A 20,940-nucleotide genomic window follows, 5' to 3' on the forward strand; every position below is an offset into this window, starting at 1 on the left:
GGATAGAAGGAACATACTTAAAGATCATAAAAGCCATTTATGAAAAGCCCACAGCTAACATCATCCTCAATGGGGAAAAACTGAGAGCTTTTTCCCTGAGATCAGGAACACGACTGGGATGCCCACTCTCACCGCTGTTGTTTAACATAGTGTTGGAAGTGCTAGCATCAGCAATCAGACAACAAAAGGAAATCAAAGGCATCAAAATTGGCAAAGATGAAGTCAAGCTTTCGCTTTTTGCAGATGACATGATATTATACATGGAAAACCTGACAGACTCCACCAGAAGTCTGTGAGAACTGATACATGAATTTAGCAAAGTCGCAGGATACAAAATCAATGTACAGAAATCAGTTGCATTCTTATACACTAATAATGAAGCAACAGAAAGACAAATAAAGAAACTGATCCCATTCACAATTGCACCAAGAAGCATAAAATACCTAGGAATAAATCTAACCAAAGATGTAAAAGATCTGTATGCTGAAAACTATAGAAAGCTTATGAAGGAAATTGAAGAAGAAATAAAGAAATGGAAAAATATTCCATGCTCATGGATTGGAAGAATAAATATTGTCAAAATGTCAATACTACCCAAAGCTATCTACACATTCAATGCCATCCCAATCAAAATTGCACCAGCATTCTTCTCAAAACTAGAACAAGCAATCCTAAAATTCATATGAAACCACAAAAGGCCCCGAATAGCCAAAGTAATTTTGAAAAAGACCAAAGCAGGAGGCATCACAATCCCAGACTTCAGCCTCTCCTACAAAGCTGTCATCAAGACAGCATGGTATTGGCACAAAAACAGACACATAGACCAAAGGAATAGAATAGAAACCCCAGAACTAGACCCACAAACGTATGGCCAACTAATATTTGACAAAGCAGGAAAGAACATCCAATGGAAAAAAGGCAGTCTCTTTAACAAATGGTGCTGGGAGAACTGGACAGCAACGTGCAGAAGATTGAAAGTAGACCACTTTCTCACACCATTCACAAAAATAAACTCAAAATGGATAAAGGACCTGAATGTGAGATAGGAAACCATCAAAACCCTAGAGGAGAAAGCAGGAAAAGACTTCTCTGACCTCAGCCGCAGCAATTTCTTACTTGACACATCCCCAAAGGCAAGGCAATTAAAAGCAAAAATGAACTATTGGGACATCATGAAGATAAAAAGCTTCTGCACAGCAAAGGAAACAACCAACAAAACTAAAAGGCAACCAACGGAATGGGAAAAGATATTTGCAAATGACATATCAGACAAAGGGCTAGTATCCAAAATCTATAAAGAGCTCACCAAACTCCACACCCGAAAAACAATAACCCAGTGAAGAAATGGGCAGAAAACATGAATAGACACTTCTCTAAAGAAGACATCCGGATGGCCAACAGGCACATGAAAGGATGCTCAACGTCACTCCACATCAGGGAAATACAAATCCAAACCACACTCAGATATCACCTCACGCCAGTCAGAGTGGCCAAAATGAACAAATCAGGAAGCTATAGATTCTGGAGAGGATGTGGAGAAATGGGAACCCTCTTGCACTGTTGGTGGGAATGCAAATTGGTGCAGCCACTCTGGAAAACTGTGTGGAGGTTCCTCAAAAAATTAAAAATAGACCTACCCTATGACCCAGCAATAGCACTGCTAGGAATTTACCCAAGGGATACAGGAGTACTGATGCATAGGGGCACTTGTACCCCAATGTTCATAGCAGCACTCTCAACAATAGCCAAATTTGTAAAGAGCCTAAATGTCCATCAACTGATGAATGGATAAAGAAATTGTGGTTTATATACACAATGGAGTACTACGTGGCAATGAGAAAGAATGAAATATGGCCCTTTGTAGCAACATGGATGGAACTGGAGAGTGTGATGCTAAGTGAAATAAGCCATACAGAGAAAGACAGATACCATATGTTTTCACTCTTATGTGGATCCTGAGAAACTTAACAGAAACCCATGGAGGAGAGGAAGGGGAAAAAAAAGAGGTTAGAGTGGGAGAGAGCCAAAGCATAAGAGACTGTTAAAAACTGAGAACAAACTGAGGGTTGATGGGGGGTGGGAGGGAGGGGAGGGTGGGTGATGGGTATTGAGGAGGGCACCTTTTGGGATGAGCACTGGGTGTTGTATGGAAACCAATTTGACAGTAAACTTCATATATTGAAAAAAAAGGATACATTTAACTCATTTAGACTAGCTTTTTGTTATTTCTCATTACAGAGGTTTTACTGCATGGGTTTTTAGTAGTTTTGTAATTGTTATCACACTGTTGCATGTGCCTATGTTTTCTTTCCTCAGCTAGTTTCTAAGGACCTCAGAGTCAAAAACTGTATTTCCTGTTTTCAATTTCTGTCTAAAAGACCTGAGTACACTACTAGCTTTGAGATTACATTGAATACTTGAGTGATGTCAGATAACTAGTGACATATTTTTGAAAAACAGTTACTAATATTCTCAAGAGGAAAACAAATATAATAGTTTTATTCCCTTTATTTGAATCCAACACTTAGTTTCCAAAGCAATAATGGTAAGAAAAACGTGCTTTATTAATGTGTTAGATATAATCATACAGACATACCCTCTTTAGTACATATCATCCTCATTTTTACAAGCCTTGAAGCAAGGCTGATATTTTGTCTTTTTGACAGTGTTGTATGCCAATCACCAAGGATGCTGCTTTGCAGTATTTATCAATAAATGTTTATGGAGCGATATATCAGTTCTCTTAATAGTCACAAGAACAAAAGATCAAATGTGTAAGTTTCTACGTTTACAGGGGCCAGTTTTTGTGTTCCCAATTTTAGTTTCTGGTTACTTAACTTACTTTACTTAATTTTAGCTTCTGGTTAACTTACTGTTAGATCAGAAAAATCGCAATGGTATTTTGTAAAGTATTTTTGTATTTAGCAAGCTCTCTTTTTACCTTTATAATTTGTTGATTCTGTTGGGCTTTCTATTAGATAACCATAATCATCTGAAAATAAGAAATACTTTTAAGTTCATACAAATAAATATGGATCATCCAAATAAATACAAATATGAATCTCCAAACTGGTATCATACAATACAGGTGCCACAATAAATGATATTGTATTGCTTCTGATCATGAAAAATGTTTCTAGTCTGGTATTTGCTCCAAATGCTTTAGTAAATACTCTTTAAAAAATTTTTTTTAATGTTTATTCATTTTTGAGAGGGAGAAAGAGAGACAGAGTGTAAGTGGGGGAGGAGTGGGGAGAGAAGGAGACACAGAATCTGAAGCAGGCTCCAAGTTCTGAGCTGTCAGCACAGAGCCCAACGTGGGGCTTGAACTCACAAACCATGAGATCATGATCTGGGCCAAAGTCAGACACTTAACCCACTCGGCCATCCAGGAGTCCCTCGTAATTACTCTTTATCAGGTGAAATGTCCCTTTAGCTCATAGTTTTCTGATAATTACTATGCAGAATTGACTTTGAGCTTTATCATAGACTGAGGTAACCATACACTTAATAATTTTGGCCATTTATGTGCCAAATTACATTAATACATTTTCCGATGATGAACTATCTATGCATTGCAGAATTAAATCCTACTTGCTCATGATATATCAATTTTTAAGGTGATATGGTGGTCATTTATCTAATAATTCATTTAGAAATTAACTACTTGTAAGTTGAGTCATCCTATAATTATGTTTTCTTATATAGACTGATCAGTAGCTTCCTACTCAATTCCAAACCCTGTGTCTTCTTTGCTAATAAAACTCCAGTTTGTTCATTACAGTGATCTTCCCAGCAGTTTAAGGTCCTGATTAGTTTTTGTTTTTTTTTTTTTTTAATTTATTTCTTTTTGGGACAGAGAGAGACAGAGCATGAATGGGGGAGGGGCAGAGAGAGAGGGAGACACAGAATCGGAAACAGGCTCCAGGCTCCGAGCCATCAGCCCAGAGCCTGACGCGGGGCTCGAACTCACGGACCGCGAGATGGTGACCTGGCTGAAGTCGGACGCCTAACCGACTGCGCCACCCAGGCGCCCCGGTCCTGATTAGTTTCTAAGCCAGCAGTTTTGAAACGTTTTTTTCTCAAGCCCTATTACACGTTTCAAAGTTTTAAGGAAGCCGAAGAACTTTCATTCATGTTGGTTAAACTGATTGATATTGACTATAGTAGAAATTAAAACTGAGACATTTAAAACAAAAAAGTGCGGGAATATACATCCCATAGCCCCCAGATCACTAACATTATAATTATCACATCATGTAGTCTCTGGGAAACTCCACTGTACACGTGTGGAAAAATGAGAACAAAGGAGGCAAATAACATCTCAGTGTTGTTATGAAAATTACATTGACCGGGGCGCCTGGGTGGCGCAGTCGGTTAAGCGTCCGACTTCAGCCAGGTCACGATCTCGCGGTCTGTGAGTTCGAGCCCCGCGTCAGGCTCTGGGATGATGGCTCGGAACCTGGAGCCTGTTTCTGATTTTGTGTCTCCCTCTCTCTCTGCCCCTCACCCGTTCATGCTCTGTTTCTCTCTGTCCCAAAAATAAATAAAAAACGTTGAAAAAAAATTAAAAAAAAAAGAAAATTACATTGACCTTTCAGGTTCCCAGATCACACTTTGAGGACTGCTGATCAGAGAAAATAAAAATAGTCATATTTTTCAGGTTCCTCATCTCCTTCTAGCTTGCTGTATACCCCATGATTGGATTCTAGCCGTTCGTACTGAAGCAGAACTCACCTGAGGAGGTTTCCAGAAGAACTCTTATTTGAGTGATAGAGGAGAGGAGTGTACCTGGCTGTCCATTTCTCTCTTGTTATTGACCTGAAAGAGGTTATGATATGTGGAGCTGGCAACAGCCCACTTCCAGCCATGAAATCACAAGTGTGAGGATGAACACCAGCCTGCTGTAAAGGCAAGAGTGGAGACAGAAAAGTGGCCTGAGTCTCATTTCCTCAGTTAGTATGTGGGTTTTTCTGTTATTTGAATCTGAACACACTTGTCTGATCCACTGTGCTTAACGACTTTGGGAATCAGAGTTTTACTAGCATCATCAACTAAGTTTAGAGCACCCTCACTTCTCTTTTGTGGAACAACTCGTAGAAGACAGGGACAGCGGTTTGCTGGAAAGTTTGGTTGACTGATACTGCACATTAAAGATTATATATAAAGCTGTCTAAATCTGATGTCTTTTTGCACAGGATATCTCTCGTGAGATTGGCTCCTTAAATTATATTCTTATTATTTCAGCTTCATTAGTGGTTTTGATATATTCAACATTTTATTTCTCCTTATACTAATTTTGACATGTATTTTGGAAAGAATGCTTCCATTTTATCTAGTTTTCAAATTTGTTGCTGTTCTCAATATTTTTATCATGTTTGTTTTAACCCTACTATGTTAGTTCTTTTAACATTCTGTATTTTGTTTACTTGCATCCTTCATTTTTCTTTACCTGTGTTGCCATGGGGTTGCCTAGCCTATGACTCTTCAAAAAACAGATTGCCGATTTTCTATCTGTTTCACATTTTTCTCCATTTTAATTTTTTTTTTTTGTTTCTTTGGTTGCCATTTTCTTATTCCTGCGGTTAAACATTTGGCTCTTTTTGTTTTCTGCCTTTCTAAAGCTAAAGGCTATGGATGCTAAAGCTACAATCTAGCTAAAGCTACATCCTGTTTTATTTTTGTCTCATAACACTTGACATATGGTGCTTTCAATATTACTCAATTTCCATAGTTTTAATTTACCATTTTCTTTAACCCCAAAGTTATTAGCATTTTTTTCCATTTCCAGATCTCTGATATTTTCTCAGTGATTAATTTTTGTTTCCATTAATTTTGTTCCCATTTTCCTTCTTCTGCCTCTGTAGATTTTCCTTTTCTGGCATTTCACAGAAAATGAATCTTACAACATGTGGTCTATTATAACTGGCATCCTTTAATTAGTATAATGTTTGCAAGGCTTACCCATGTTGTAATATACCTCAGTATTCCATATCTTTCTAGTGCTGAATAATATGCCATCGTGTGGGTGTACCACATTATATTTCTCCATTCATCAGCTGATGACCGTTGTGTTGCTTCCACTTGGGGGCTAGTATGAATAGTGCTGCTATGAGTATTAATGTACAAAGTTTTGTGTGCACACACATATGTCTTTATTTTTCTTAGATATATACCTAGGAGTAGAATTTCTGAGTTATATACCCACTCTCTGTTTAAATAGTCTGCCACTAGTTTCTGAAGTGACTAAACCTTTTGCATCCCCACCAGCTATTTAGGATGAGTCCATTTCTCCACATCCTTATGAACACTTAACCATTTTCTGCCTTTTTGATTATAACCACCCTAGTGTCTATGAAGTGCTATCTTGTGATTTCACTTGCAGTTTCCTGATGTCTAATGATGTTGAGCATTACTCAAGTACTTGTTAGCCATTTGTGTATCTTCTTTGAAAAAAATGTGTGTTTAGATCCTTTGCCCATTTTTAAATTGTGTTGTTTTTCCTTGGTTATTGAGTTTTAAGAGTTTTTTTTTAATATATTCTGTCACATGTATGATTTAATAATTAGGTATAGTTATTGTAGAAATTTTGCCCCATCCTGTGGATTGTCTTTTCACTTTTTTGGTGCTGTACTTTAACATGACAAAAATGAATACATATTTATTGGCTAGGTTCATTAACTCCTAAATCCATCTAATTATTTATTTTTTTAATATTAAACCAAAAATGTATTTATGTTCTCTAAAATTAAATAACCCGTTTAATTTAGTGCTTAATTCTGGACATTAAAAGCCAAATGATCAGTCTATGTTTCAAATTTTTTCCCTTTCATTTTGTTCACAAACCATTATTTGAGTCCTTATCCATGTAAGACACAATTCTACACTTAATGTAGAAGGAAACTTACATAGTTAAATTATATGCCAAACATTGAAAAACACTATCTTACTAAATTCCTGAGTAAATTCTGTATGATTTTAATTTGACTGTCACCAATATATAGATAAGAAAAATGAGATTCAGAGAGTTTAAATAAAACTTGTTTAAATTTTATAATTGAGGGAGCTAGAATAAAGATATAGGAGTTATGATTCCAGAATTAGACGTTATTTTCCACTGTCTTAAGCAAACTAGTATTTTTTAATAGTTCAGTGAGTTTTTTCAACTGAGATATAATTGGCATACAACATTGTATAAATTTAAAGTGTACATGTTGATTTGATACATTTATATATTACAATATGATTACCACTGTAGCATTAGCTAACACATTTCCCATGTCATATAATCATCATTTGTTTCTTGTGATAAGAATAATTAAGATCTAGTCTCTTAGCCACTTTGATGTTTATAGTATTGCTGAAATTTATCACTGTGCTGTCCATTAGAACTTATTTATCTGTAAGTTGCAAGTTTGTACCCTTAAATAATATCTCCTCACCCTCACCTCTCCCCAGCCCTTGGTACTATCATTCTACTCTCTGTTTTTATGACTTCAGTTTGTTTAGAGTCCACGTGTAAGCGATATCATACAGTTCTTGTGTTTTTCTGTGTGACTTATCTCATGTAATATAATGCCCATAAGGTCCATTCATGGTGCAAATGGCAGGATTTCCTTCTTCCTTGTGGCTTAATAATATTCCTGTGTGTGTGTGTGTGTATGTGTGTGTGTATGTACATATATATACCTCATTTTCTGACCAACAGTTGGGTTGTTTCCATATCTTGGCTATTGTGAATAATGCTGCAGTAAACATAGCAGTGCAGACATCTTTTCAATATCCTGTTTTCATTTCCAGTAGTCATGCAAGATCACTCAGCAGTGGGACTCCTGGATCATATAGTAGTTCTATTTTTTTTTTTGAGGTACTCCTTACTCTGTCCCATAGTGGCTGAACCAATGTACATTCCACCAAAATTGCACAAGTGTTCCTTTTTCTCCACAACCTCATAAAAACTTGCTATCTCTTGTCTTCTTGATGATATCCATTCTAACAGGTGTGAGATGCTGTCACATTATGGTCTTCATTTGCCTTCCCTGATGATTAGGGATATTGAGCATCTTTTCATGGACCTCTTGGCCATGTTTATGTCTTCTTAGAAAAATGTCAGTTCAGTTCCTATGCCCATTTTTAATAGGATTATTTGTTTCTTTGTTATTGAGTTGTATGAGTCACCTAATTATTTCTTCATTTCAATTAATACATTCTTCAATTGTAAGCTACTACTTTCTTGTGGGCTTATATTCCTCTGGATGGATCAGCTACATTGACTGGTTGTTAATCACTTAGGGGAGGAGCCAAACATGGCACAGAGATTTTGCCCCTTTGGTGATTCAGGATGTGGATACATAGGGTCCATCTCAAGGAAGAAGGTGTCGACTATCACAATCTGCTCAACCACCTCCAATCCGCTCCCTCCCCACATGCCAGCCTCACAAGTTTACCCTGTCTCAAGCAAAAATTCCCATACCTTGACCAACATGACATTCTTTTAGATTCTATTTTGGTTACATTTAAAATCAACATCACAGCTCTTCTTTGAATTGATATTTTCCAGTATAGTTTTTGGTCCCCGGCATCATTCTTTTCTATGATCTCCTTCTCAAACTTAATCCCTCAGACAAAGAGTGGGAGAAGAAATAATTAGGAGCTGGCCCACTTATTTGTTAAATATACTATCTGCTCTTCACCTCAGTTGTCCCCCAACATCGTCCTGATGTTACTCTGTCACCTTGGGCTGATTCTGTAGGACCACTCTTTTTCTGTCCCACAATAGTGCAGGGACAGGCAATTATCCCCCCACTGACACCATGATTAAGTAGTGAAGAGAGAAAGACACAAATATGAAGCTCTCACCCACTTTGAGGAATCCACTTTTGCTCTGATCTGAACTCTCAGTGTCCCCATTGCAGATGTGACCCCAAATGACCTCTTTCCCCAAGAGTTTTTCTTTTTTTTTTTTTTTTTTTTACCATTTGTCTAGGTTATTGAGCCCACTAGTGTCATTCTCTTTTCCATTTTTGGTTTTAGGTTTAAGGGGTAAGCCAGCAGCCATGCAAGATCATCTTGTCTGGAATCAGAAACATTTTTTTTCCTGTTAATTATTTGTAACTGGAAATTTCCTTATACTTAAAAGATTCTAAAAGGGTATCATGGAGTATCCTTGCCACTTCCCCTAAAGGCTGAATAACATTTAACTAAGATCTAGAAATAACCTTTAAAATACTGTTTATAAAGATGTCACCAGGGATTCACTGAACACTTGTAACTTAAAATGCTTTTATTAATAATGCAGGAAAAAGAGAAGGCATGGAAAGAAAGGGTTTGAGAGCAAAGCGTAGAAAGATAGAAAAATATTTTATAAAAGACATATTATGAATAAAATTTTAAATAAAGGTAATATTTGGGGCACAAAGAAAAATTGAGGAAGTAAGGACAACAGGGAATGAAAGAATTTTAGATAGGTTGCCCTTTTAATGTCCTTAAAATGTTAAATTTTGCCTACTTTGTTTATGTAGAATTGTAAATTTGATACTGCATTCAGACCAAGCTAGAAAATTATGAAATGTAAAAAAAAAATAATGAAGCTTATTTCTAATAATTTTTCTTTGGTAGCTGTGTTAAGAAATCTATAGTCTGTAAAAGAAAATGTTTCAGTTGCAGAATAGCCATCTCCTCATTGTAGTTATAAGTAGTATACCTTAAAAGTTTATTTTTTCTAATATGTTTTTTAATTTGACAATGATGCAAAGTCTCCAGAAAAAGCAGTCATCTCAAAGAGGTTATCTCCCTGACTTCTTTTAACAGCATATAACATATTTATCAAAGAATTTTGATGACACTAATATTGAAATAACAGTGATAGTACTGTAGCATTATTTATGGACAATATTCAACAAGAAAGGAGAAGGATATGCCAGTTGGAATTTCAGGATGTCTCCCACTACAGTAGATGACAGATGAGTTTCAGAGTTGTCATTGCATATCGATAAAACTGACTTAGATATATCCCAAGGTCTGCAGACCAGAGTTTAATCTCCCCCTTGGTACAAAGCATATTTGGCTATTTCTGTACCTCTCTAACAAGGCAGACTGATTGCTGTTCATTGGAAAAATCTGCACGTGGAAGGTGTTCATCTTTAAATCCCTCACATATTATTTCTGTGTTTATTTTCATCGGCCATAATGAACTGAGAATCTGAACTAAATTATAATCTGAACAGATTAAAAATTGAAACCATTAGGATAATCCACCTTAAACCTCAATCTGTGTCATTCACTCAAATGACCCAAATTTTTTTTTTAATATGAAAAATTTATTGTCAAATTGGTTTCCATACAACACCCAGTGCTCATTCCAACAGGTGCCCTCCTCAATGCCCCTCACCCACCCTTCCTCCCTCCTACCCCACATCAACCTTCAGTTTGTTCTCAGTTTTTAAGAGTCTCTCCTATGTTTTGGCTCCCTCCCTCTCTAACCTCTTTTTTTTTCCTTCCCCTCCCCCATGGTCTTCTGTTAAGTTTCTCAGGATCCACATAAGAGTGAAAACATATGGTATCTGTCTTTCTCTGTATGGCTTATTTCACTTAGCATCACACTCTCCAGTTCCATCCACATTGCTACAAAGGGCCATATTTCATTCTTTCTCATTGCCAGGTAGTATTCCATTGTGTATATAAACCACAATTTTTTTATCCATTCATCAGTTGATGGACATTTAGGCTCTTTCCAAATTTGGCTATTGTTGAGAGTGCTGCTATAAACATTGGGGTACAAGTCCCCTATACATCAGCACTCCTGTATCCCTTGGGTAAATTCCAAGCAGTGCTATTGCTGGGTCATAAGGTAGATCTATTTTTAATTTTTTGAGGAACCTCCACACTGTTTTCCAGAGTGGCTGCACCAGTTTGCATTCCCACCAACAATGCAAGAGGGATCCCGTTTCTCCACATCCTCTCCAGCATCTATAGTCTTCTGACTTGTTCATTTTAGCCACTCTGACTGGCGTGAGGTGATATCTGAGTGTGGTTTGGATTTGTATTCCCCTGATGAGGAGCGACATTGAGCATCTTTTCATGTGCCTGTTGGTCATCTGGATGTCTTCTTTAGAGAAGTGTCTATTCATGTTTACTGCCCATTTCTTCACTGGATTATTTGTTTCTCAGGTGTGGAGTTTGGTGAGCTCTTTATAGATTTTGGATACTAGCCCTTTGTCCCATATGTCATTGGCAAATATCTTTTCCCATTCCGTTGGTTGCCTTTTAGTTTTGTTGGTTGTTTCCTTTGCAGTTCAGAAGCTTTTTATCTTCATGATGTCCCAATAGTTCATTTTTGCTTTTAATTGCCTTGCCTTTGGGGATGTGTCAAGTAAGAAATTGCTGCGGCTGAGGTCAGACAGGTCTTTTCCTACTTTCTCCTGTAGGGTTTTGATGGTTTCCTATCTCATATTCAGGTCCTTTATCCATTTTGAGTTTATTTTTGTGAATAGTGTAAGAAAGTGGTCCAGTTTCATCCTTCTGCATGTTGCTGTCCAGCTCTCCCAGCACCATTTGTTAAACAGACTGTCTTTTTTCCGTTGGATGTCCTTTCCTGCTTTGTCAAAGATTAGTTGGCCATACTTTTGTGGGTCTAGTTCTGGGGTTTCTATTCTATTCCATTGGTTTATGTGTCTGTTTTTGTGCCAATACCATGCTGTCTTGATGATGACAGCTTTGTAATAGAGGCTGAAGTCTGGGATTGTGATGCCTCCTGCTTTGGTCTTCTTCTTCAAAATTACTTTGGCTTTGGGGTCTTTTGTGGTTCCATACAAATTTTAGGATTGCTTGTTCTAGTTTCGAGAAGAATGCTGGTGCAATTTTGATTGGGATGGCATTGAATGTGTAGATAGCTTTGGGTAGTATTGACATTTTGACAATATTTATTCTTCCAATCCATGAGCATGGAATGTTTTTTCCATTTCTTTGTATCTTCTTCATTTTCCTTCATAAGCTTTCTATAGTTTTCAGCATACAGATCTTTTACATCTTTGGTTAGGTTTATTCCTAGGTATTTTATGACTCTTGGTGCAATTGTGAATGGGATCAGTTTCTTTATTTGTCTTTCTGTTGCTTCATTATTAGTGTATAAGAATGCAACTGATTTCTGTACATTGATTTTTTACCCTGTGACTTTGCTGAATTCATGTATCAGTTCTCACAGACTTTTGGTGGAGTCTGTCAGGTTTTCCATGTATAATATCATGTCATCTGCAAAAAGTGAAAGCTTGACTTCATCTTTGCCAATTTTGATGCCTTTGATTTCCTTTTGTTGTCTGATTGCTGATGCTAGCACTTCCAACCTATGTTAAACAACAGCGGTGAGAGTGGTCATCCCTGTCGTGTTCCTGATCTCAGGGGGAAAGCTCTCAGTTTTTCCCCATTGAGGATGATATTAGCTGCGGGCTTTTCATAAATGGCTTTTATGATGTTTAAGTGTGTTCCTTCTATCCCGACTTTCTCTAGGGTTTTTATTAAGAGGGGATGCTGAATTCTGTCAAATGCTTTTTCTGCATCAATTGACAGGATCATATGGTTCTTATCTTTTCCTTTGTTAATGTGATGTATCACATTGATTGATTTGCAAATGTTGAACAAGCCCTGCAGCCCAGCAATGAATCCCACTTGATCATGGTGAATAATTCTTTTTATTTGCTGTTGAATTCAATTTGCTAGTTTCTTGTTGAGAATTTTTGCATCCATATTCATCAGGGACATTGGCCTATAGTTCTCTTTTTTTCTGTAGTTCTCTTTTTTTGCTGGTTCTCTGTCTGGTTTAGGAATCAAAGTAATGCTGCTTCATAGAATGATTCTGGAAGATTTCCTCCCCTATTTTTTGGAACAGCTTGAGAAGGATAGATATTATCTCTGCTTTAAATGTCTGGTAGATTTCCCCTGGGAAGCCATCTGGTCCTGGACTCTTATTTGTTGGGAGATTTTTGATAACTGATTCAATTTCTTCGCTGGTTATGGGTCTGTTCAAGGTTTCTATTTCTTTCTGTTTGAGTGTTGGGAGTGTGTGGGTGCTTCGGAATTTGTCCATTTATTCCGGGTTGTCCAGTTTGTTGGCATATAATTTTTCATAGTATTCCTGATAATTGCTTGTATTTCTGAGGTATTGGTTGTAATAATTCCATTTTCATTCATGATTTTATCTATTTGGGTCATCTCCCTGTTCTTTTTGAGAAGCCTGGCTAGAGGTTTATCAATTTTGTTTATTTTTTCAAAAAACCAACTCTTGGTTTCATTGCTCTGCTCTACAGTTTTTTTAGATTCAATATTGTTTATTTCTGCTCTGATCTTTATTATTTCTCTTCTTCTGCTGGGTTTGGGGTGTCTTTGCTGTTCTGCTTCTATTTCCTTTAGGTGTGCTGTTAGATTTTCTATTTGGAATTTTTCTTGTTTCTTGAGATAGGCCTGGAATGCAATGTATTTTCCTCTCAGGACTGCCTTTGCTGCGTCCCAAAGCGTTTGGATTGTTGTATTTTCCTTTTCGTTTGTTTCCATATATTTTTTAATTTCTTCTCTAATTGCCTGGTTGACCCATTCATTCTTTAGTAGGGTGTTCTTAACCTCCCTTCTTTTGGAGGTTTTCCAGACTTTTTCCTGTGGTTGATTTCAAGCTTCATAGCATTGTGGTCTGAAAGTGTACATGGTATGATCTCAATTCTTGTATACTTATGAAGGGCTGTTTTGTGACCCAGTATGTGATCTATCTTGGAGAATGTTCCATGTGCACTCGAGAAGAAATTCTCGAACTTCTGTTGCTTTGGGATGCAGAGTTCTAAATAGATCTGTCAAGTCCATCTGATCCAATGTCTCATTCAGGGCCCTTGTTTCTTTATTGACCATGTGTTTAGATGATCTATCCATTCCTGTAAGTAGAGTATTAAAGTCCCCTGCAATTACCACAGTCTTATCAATAAGGTTGCTTATGTTTGTAATTGTTTTATATATTTGGGGGCTCTGGTATTCGGCGCATAGACATTTATAATTGTTAGCTCTTCCTGATGGATAGACCCTGTGATTATTATATAATGTCCTTCTTCATCTCTTGTTACAGCCTTTAATTTAAAGTCTAGTTTGTCTAAGGGCTATTATCCAAAATCTATAAAGAGCTCACCCAACTCCACACCCGAAAAACAAATAATCCAGTTAAGAAATGGGCAGAAAACATGAATAGACACTTCTTTAAAGAAGACATCCAGATGGCCAACAGGCACATGAAAAGATGGTCAGCGTCACTCCTCATCAGGGAAATACAAATCCAAACCACACTCAGATATCACCTCACGCCAGTCAGAGTGGCCAAAATGAACAAATCAGGAGACTATAGATGCTGGCGAGGATGTGGAGAAACGGGAACCCTCTTGCACTGTTAGTGGGAATGCAAATTGGTGCAGCCACTCTGGAAAACAGTGTGGAGGTTCCTCAAAAAGTTAAAAATAGACCTACCCTATGACCCAGCAATAGCACTGCTAGGAATTTACCCAAGGCATACAGGAGTACTGATGCATAGGGGCACTTGTACCCCAATGTTTATAGCAGCACTCTCAACAATGGCCATATTTGGAAAGAGCCTAAATGTCCATCAACTGATGAATGGATAAAGAAATTATGGTTTATATACACAATAGAGTATTACATGGCAATGAGAAAGAATGAAATATGGCCCTTTGTAGCAACATGGATGGAACTGGAGAGTGTGATGCTAAGTGAAATAAGCCATACAGAGAAAGACAGATACCATATGGTTTCACTCTTATGTGGATCCTGAGAAAGTTAACAGAAACCCATGGGGGAGAGGAAGGGGAAAAAAAAGAGAGGTTAGAGTGGGAGAGAGCCAAAGCATAAGAGACTCTTAAAAACTGAGGACAAACTGAGGGTTGATAGGGGGTTGGAGGGAGGGGAGGGTGGGTGAAGGGTATTGAGGAGGGCACCTTATGGAATGAGCATGGGTGCTGTATGGAAATCAATTTGACAATAAATTTCATATATTGAAAAAAAAATAAAGTCTAGTTTGTCTGATATAAGTGGGGCTACTCCAGATTTCTTTTGACATCCAGTAGCATGATAGAGAGTTCTCCATCCCCTCACTTTCAATCTGAAGGTGTCCTCATGTCTAAAATGAGTCTCTTGTAGACAGCAAATAGATGATTCTTGTTTTTTTTTAATCTATTCTGATATCCTATGTCTTTTTTTGGAGCATTTAGTCCATTTACATTCAATGTTATTATAGAAAGATATGGGTTTAGAGTCATTGTGATGTCCATAGGTTTCATGCTTGTAGCGATGTCTCTGGTACTTTGTCTCACAGGATCCCCCTTAGGATCTCTTGTAGGGCTGGTTTAGTGGTGACGAATTCCTTCAGTTTTTGTTTGTTTGGGAAGACTTTTATCTCTCCTTCTATTCTAAATGACAGACTTGCTGGATAAAGGATTCTCGGCTGCATATTTTTCTGTTCATCACATTGAAGATTTCCTGCCATTCCTTTCTGGCCTGTCAAGTTTCAGTAGATAGATCCGTCACTAGTCTTATCAATCTCCCTTTATATGTTAGAGCTTGTTTATCCCTAGATGCTTTCAGAATTTTCTCTTTATCCTTGTATTTTGCCAGTTTCACTATGATATGTCGTGCAGAAGATCGATTCAAGTTACATCTGAAGGGAGTTCTCTGTGCCTCTTGGATTTCAATGCCTTTTTCCTTCCCCAGATCAGGGAAGTTCTCAGCTATGAATTCTTCAAATACAACTTCAGCATCTTTCTCCTTCTTTTCCTCCTCTGGAATCCCTATTATATGTATATTATTACGTTTGATTGCATAACTTAGTTCTCTAATTCTCCCCTCATACTCCTGGATTTTTTTATCTCTCTTTTTCTCAGCTTCTTCTTTTTCCATAATTTTATCTTCCAATTCATCTATTCTCTCTTCTGCCTCTTCAATCCAAGCTGTGGTTGCCTCCATTTTATTTTGCACCTCATTTATAGAATTTTTAGCTCCTCCTGTTTCTTAGTCCCTTGAAATCTATAGCAATAGATTATTGTCCTCTATACTTTTTTCAGGCCCAGCGATTACTTTATGACTATTATTCTAAATTCTTGTTCCATTATATTGTTTAAACTGTTTTTGATCAATTCGTTAGCTGTCTCTACTTCCTGGAGTTTCTTTTGAGGAGAATTCTTCCATTTTGTCATTTTGGATAGTCCCTGGGGTGGTTCAGAACTGCAGGGCACTTCCCCTGTGCTGTCTGGAGTAACTTATGTTGGTCGGCGTGGCCACAGTCATACCTGATGTCTGTCCCCAGCCCACCGCTGGGGCCACAGTCAGAGTGGTGTGTACCTTATCTTCCCCTCTCCCAGGTTCAGGACTCACTGTGGAGTGGTGTGGCCCCTGTTGGGTTACTTGCACACTGCAGGCTTGTGGTGCTGCTTTGATGGGATCTGGAGTATTAGCTGGAGTGGATCCTTTTCCATGGGCCTCTTGTCTACACTTGGCTCTGGAGAGTCTGTTCTGCTAGTCTGCTGGCTGTTTTCTGGGTTATTTAGGCAGGTTTCGGTGGAATCTAAGTGATCAGCAGGACGACGTGAGCCCAGCGCTCTCCTATGCCGCCATCTTCCTTCTACCCCAAACTTCTTAAATCTAGTTAGCATAGAACCAATCTATACATTTTCCAAAACCATGAAATTATAAAAACATAGAAATGTCAATAATCTACACATTAAATTAAAAATATTCCCCATTCCTTATAGTTCCAAATATAAACATTAATATAATACTGCTGGTAATACTGCTTTGTTAGTTGTTCATAAAATCTACACATTTTTATTGGGCCAGAAATTCTTCCAAGTTCTAAAGATTTGGACGTGTACAACATAGTTAGAAGTTCCCTTTCTCAGAGAGCTTACATTTAATGGGAGAGGCAGACAATTAGCAAGTAAATAAATAAGCAAGCTAAATTCAGGTCATGATCTTCACTATGAAGAGAGGAAAACAAAAAATGATGTATTAGGGTGGGTGGACAGTGGGGTGGGTGGAATCAGAGAAGGTACTCTAGGAAAGAACTCTCTAAAAATAAGATATTACAGCGAAAATTTTAATGATTAGAAGGAGTCAGCCGTGTGAAGATCTGAGGGAGTAACATCTCAAACAGTATGAAAGACAGGTACAAAAGAGAAAAAGAAATGAAACAAAGCAAACAATTAAACAAAAACTTGAAACTTGATTGAATGCAACAATTATCTCAGTTGCAAAACACTGTCAGGGCATGACCATATGTGTCTGTTTGCCTGGAGCAGTCTGTGTATGTCTATTGCCCAGGAATAATTACCCATAGCTCACCTATTCACTCTTCAAATGTTCTGGTTTCAAGCAGAGATGATGTGGTCACTCTGATTATAAATCTGAGATAATTGCAGCAATTTGTGGAGCAGTATTAGAAATTTTGAATATTGGGGTACCCAGATGGTTGGTGGTTAAGCATCCAATTCTTGGATTCAACACACGTCATGATTTCATGGTTTGTGAGTTCCAGCCTCACATCAGATTCTGTGCTAACAGTGTGGAGTGGAGCCTGCTTGGGATTCTCTCTCTCTCCCTCTCTCTCTTCCCCTCCCCCACTTGTGCATTCACTCTTTCTCTTTCTCTCTCCCTCTGAAAATAAACTTTAAATTTTTTTTTAATTTTGAATATTAATTTCACTCTTTTATTTATTAAGCTCAGAAATCAGAAAATTGCTTTCACTCATTACAATCTATTGTCTTAAGGCAACTCTTTTAATTGAGAACAATATATTTTGTTTATCATCTTTTCCTATGATCTTCATAAACCCCTCTGGTAATTATCTAGCTATGTATTCTAAAGCGGCAAAAAAATAAAAATAAAAAAAATAAATAAATTTTAAAAAATTGAAAGGATACCCCTTATTATTAGGTTTCTTTCATTGTCATTATTCTACTGTTAATGTTTGTAATGTACTTGGGAAGTAGGACTATATAAATAAGAGTGATTGATTAAATTTTCACCGTGTCCCTTTATTTGTGTTCACGGTTTATTTCCCAGTTTTCTTCAATCTATACACAGAAAAGTCCTGCATGATCTGAAGCCAGTTTAAAGGTTGACACCACACTTGCCCAAGGACTGGACATAAAGACCAACAGTTTACAAAGCAGAATATTTGCCAGCATAAATGTGCCAAAGGAGATTTTTTTCAATTTTCAAGTTCTTTTAAACTTTTTTTTTGAGAAAAGTAGTGTGACAGATATTGATATTGATATAGAGATAGATAGATATACATACATATACACATATATATTTTTAAAGCATTGTTGTATAACATATATGTAAAATATTACATAACATACGTAAAATACTACACTTTAAGAGGAGCATGAACATTCAGAAAAAAAATGTACTTGCATGGAATTTTAAAAATATAAGATTTGAAATAGTGAAAATACAGTATGTAATATACTGGAAATATAATGAGTACCTAAAATTCATCCTTTAAATTGTTCAGCATCTCATATATCAGACATTTTAGTTTCCATGCTTAGTAAATTCAATACTATTCCCACAGAGCTTATATATTAAGAAATTAGGATGGTCTTCCATAGGAAATTAAAACTCTTGAACTGGGACACTTGGGTGGCTCGGTCAATTAAGTGTCCAACTCTTGATTTTGGCTCAGGTCATGATCTCACAGTTCCTGATCTGGAGCCCCATGTTGGGCTCCATGCTGTAAGACTCTCTCTTCCCCTCCGCAGCTCGTGCTCTCATTCTCTCTCTCACTCTCTCTCTCTCTCAAAATAAATAAACATGTAAAAAGAACTATATGAAGGACTACTTATGGGAAAGTGGTTGGACTGATCATGTATTATCCTGGAAGAGAAATTAAGGATCAAGAGACCTAAGCCTAAACTGGTAGGAGTAGCAAGAATAAGCATGTATTTCACCCTAAATATCAAGGATTTGAAAATATTAATATTCTCACATTTGAGTATTATCTAATTCTTATTTCTAAAATTAAGTTCTTTGTTGCCAATAAACGTCTGGTACTAGCCATAATTATTAGGCGGTGGGTGGTAGAGATGTATATACTTTTATGACCAGTTTAATATAAGCTCCCTTCAATAAATTTACTTTCTCGAAGGCAAAAACAGAAATAATGCACATCACCTGCAACTGTTACATTGCCTACATTAGAAATGCCTCCTTTTAGGGGCGCCTGGGTGGCGCAGTCGGTTAAGCGTCCGACTTCAGCCAGGTCACGATCTCGCGGTCCGTGAGTTCGAGCCCCGCGTCGGGCTCTGGGCTGATGGCTCAGAGCCTGGAGCCTGTTTCCGATTCTGTGTCTCCCTCTCTCTCTGCCCCTCCCCCGTTCATGCTGTGTGTCTCTCTCTGTCCCAAAAAAAATAAAAAAAAAATAAAAACGTTGAAAAAAAGAAATGCCTCCTTTTAAAGTACCAGAATGAAACATGTCAGAGAAAGGGCACGAGGCACCTGAGTGTTCCTGGATGTGGCACTTTCTAATGACCATTCTTTCTCAACCACAATGGCTTGGTAAATTAGAATTTCTGGTATGACTCAATGCTTACTTATTTATCTAAATTAAATTCTAAATGACTTAATAAATTTCTGGAAAAATAAAATCAATGAGCTATTCATGCTTGCTAAATTCTTTTTTTTATTTTTAATGTTTATTTATTTATTTTGAGAGTGTGTGTGTGTGTGTGTGTGTGAGCAGGAGGGGCAGAGAGAGAAGAGAGAAAAGCCCAAGCAGTCTCCACGTTTAGTGTGGAGGGCTTGCTCCCATGACCCTGGGATCATGACCTCAGGCAAAATCAAGAATTGGATGGTTAACCAACTGAGCCACCAGGTGCCCAGATATTGCTAAATTCTTAATCATGCTCATACCTAAGACATTTCTTGACATTATAGCAAGAATAAATAGAAAAAAATAAGTAGGAAAAAACATTTTACTTCCTGAATGGTTCACTAAAAGTTACAGATGTGTCTGTAGGCCTCAAAAAGATCTCTCCAAAGTCAAAACGCTCTGTGGACACTGAGAAGTCCAGCTCCAGCCCAAGTCCTATGTGTGCTCTTGAGCTTTCAGGCCCAACCACAGGCAACTGATTTCAAGATTTTGCTAACAGGCCTCTCATGGGTGGGGATATAGGAATATGACTCAGCCCCACCATTTCCATGGCCCAATCAGGCTTCTACTCTCATATGCATAATGGCAGTCCTAACCCAGGATCCTCCATTTGGATGTGGAGGGTCTCAGCTGAGGCACTTTTATCCACTTTGACTCAGCACTTCTTCACTTCTATCTTTTCTCCCATTTCTCCCCTGGCCTACAGGTCCCTAAAAGACAGAAGTTTTTGTCTGGGACTCCTCATCAGGGAAACAATTCCTCCCATTTTCTTTGCATCCACCTGAGCCTCTCCCTATGATGTTCTCCAGAAGAAATGAAACACCCAGGAGCTGGGAGTGGTGCCTGTTTTCTTGCCTTTGTTTGCACTGTCACAGTAACTGAACAAAGGCTTGGTTGTTACTTTCACTTTGGCTCATTGTCCCAATTGACACACTGACACCTGATTGCATGGCAACCACTAAATGGTTTTCAGACACCACGCCTACTTTGAAAGTTGGGCATGAAAAAAGACTGCCAGCATCACTTTTGCAAGAATTACAAGGGGAATTATAAAATTGCCTCATGGCACATGTTACTTGTTGCTATGAATGGCAGTTAAGAAACATAAAACATCATACAAGAACTAGCACAATCCGGATTTTCTCAGAAACATCTACTAGCCAAACAGCATACTAAAATGAAAACATTTATATAATTAATTAAGGAAATACTTCTGATCTTGTTAAGCCCTGTTCATATCATACAATCCA

This window comes from Lynx rufus, unplaced genomic scaffold (assembly GCF_022079265.1).
Source record: "Lynx rufus isolate CCGP_SWC_20201006 ecotype Redwood Valley unplaced genomic scaffold, mLynRuf1.p SCAF_3, whole genome shotgun sequence".
NCBI lineage: Eukaryota > Metazoa > Chordata > Mammalia > Carnivora > Felidae > Lynx > Lynx rufus.